Genomic DNA, 2,511 nt, shown 5'->3' on the forward strand with positions numbered 1-2,511 from the left:
CATGAGCTTCATGACGACAAGCTTGTCGTGCAGGCAAGAATGCCCTGCTTGAGTTGGAACTACACTGGGGTTCCACGAGCATGGAATGCTCGTTGCGAGAAAGCGGAAAACTGCTGTCTAAGCGATCAAAGATGCGCTAAGGTATGAGACTTGGCATATTGAGGATTGTGGAGATGGTGGATGGACACCAGAACAAGTTGAGTTGGAAGAAAAAGAAGTTTGCCAAAAGTTAACACAAAAGGGAACTGGCAGATCAAGCTAATTGTGTTCTTACCTACACCAACATTATCGAGGACGTATAATGGCTTGGGTGGGGGAGCATGTCCCGAGCCGAGTTTGGAATGGGGCATGAGCAGTACGGAGCTCTACTGAGTGGAAAATGCATCAATCGTAAGAACGCGCGGTATGCGTCAGCTTGATCGGTGACGTGCGGTGGTAGCATGACATGCAATAGGCAACGATATCGTCGTTAGTGCATCGCTGTATGGCGGCACAGACGTGGAGCGTTGTTTGGCTAAACAGTGCCAGCGGACCAGAGGGTGTTGCCTTTGGAGAGTGCTAAAGAACCTCTCAACTTGCGGAAGTCCCACGCGAGGCGATTGGACGCACGGGGGTGCGTGTGGGTTAGGAGTAATTCCCCCAGGAGTCACACTAGGTGATTCCAACCGAGTAAAGATACTCGGGGCTAGGCAAGAGAGAGCCTATGCGCCAGCGAATGAGTTTGGGTGGTGCTCTTCGCTATGGCATGAAATCATCAACTGGTCTTCGGACTGGGGGTCGAAAGACTTGGATTCTTCAGTGGCGAGGTTTCAACTGGCTTGCGCATGGAGCTACGATGTGCACCATGGCATTCCAAGCCAAGGCAGGTTGGTGCCCTTCTCGGAAGTGCTTAGTTGGTATGGGACGACTATGCACAAAGTGGCATTGATAACATGGAACGCATTTGAAGATGCGCTTGAAGAGCTTCCGCTAGGCAGCTGTGCGCGGGGTAGCGCACAGGGCCAATATTCTGATTCAGTACATTGAAAGTGTTGGTGGGTGGCTTGTGGCCGTTAGTCTGGCCATATTGGCTAGTCTAGCGTACTACAGGTTGCGAGCTATTCCATGTCCGTGGCAAAAGTGGCTATGAGATAGCGATTAGAAGGCTTGTGACGGCAAGGAGGACCGTTGCGCCGCATGGGCTTATTGAGCGAAAATTAGCCCGTGACAATTTGATTATGTCAGTAAAAGTGAGACTTTACAACACGTTCTGCCTCGTAGGTGGCCCATTGTTTGAAGGGCACCCATTGACAAAGTATGCCAAGATTTGTTGCATTTCACTTGCATTAATCGCGGGGTGTTTTGTGAGTTGGTCTATCGATCAAAAAATTTAATAAAGGTATAATAAACATAACCAAGTTGGGGTTTTTTTCATAATTTTTATTATATTTTTATTTACATATGTTTTGTGTGATCGTTCCTATTTATTTTATTTTTTTTTAGAATGAATGAACCCTCAACCTAAATCCAGATAAAAAATTGAGGGAGAGAGAAAAGAAATTAGAAAGCTCAAAGAGGATCTGCAGACCTTCATGGATACACATAGACATAACCCTCAACCTAAATCCAATTTTTTTTAACTCTTTACTTATATGAGAAGTGTATGTGTTTTGATTTTTAAACTCTTTGCTACAATTGTTATGATTAAATTTTGATTTATGTGAATATTATAAGTGTATATGTTTGTTGCAGTTTTAGAGAGGATGTAAAGGGTTTATATTTAAAGTGTGTTTGGTGCAGGATTAGAGAGGATGTAGTGGGTTTGTATTTGAAGTGTGTTTATTGTAGTTTTGAAGAGAATGTAGGGGTTTGTATTTTTTAAGTGTATGTTTATTTTTTAAAATATATATTTAAAATGTGTTTAAAGTGTATGTCAATAGTTTGAAACGTGTTGAATGTTTGAGGATGTATGTTTGAAGTTGAATGTTATTCAATCTCAGATTCAGGATGTATGCTTGAAATGTTATTTGAAGTATATTTGAAATTTGTATTGAATGTATGTTTAAGTTACAAGTTTTTTAATGTAATTTTTTTTTAAAACTAATTTTAGCTTTCAATTTGCGGGTTTATAGCCTATAATGGCAACATTTTTGTCTCGCCATTATAAGTGAAATCATTGTCTCACCGTTATAGTCAACCTGTAACAGCGAGTTAATTCTTCATGTTATAGCGTACAACAATAAGTTAATGCTCGTCATTATAGGCTATAATAGTGACACAAGAATGTTATAACCTATAAGTGGCTTATAACGGCGAGCCATAAATCTCGCTGTTAAAATAACCTCACCATTATAGGCTACTTAGCCGCTATTAGTATTCCCAGTTCTGATAAGATTCTTCACTATTTTTTGTTCACTCTTTAACAATGACCTATAAATATCATCGTTATTGGTCAACAAATGCTATTTTTTATGGCAACTTATTGACGATAATTATCGTTGTTATAGGCCAATAACGGTGAGAAATAGAATA

This window comes from Nuphar pumila, chromosome 13 (genome assembly GCF_984573655.1).
Source record: "Nuphar pumila chromosome 13, dmNupPumi1.hap1.1, whole genome shotgun sequence".
Classification (NCBI taxonomy): Eukaryota; Viridiplantae; Streptophyta; class Magnoliopsida; order Nymphaeales; family Nymphaeaceae; genus Nuphar; species Nuphar pumila.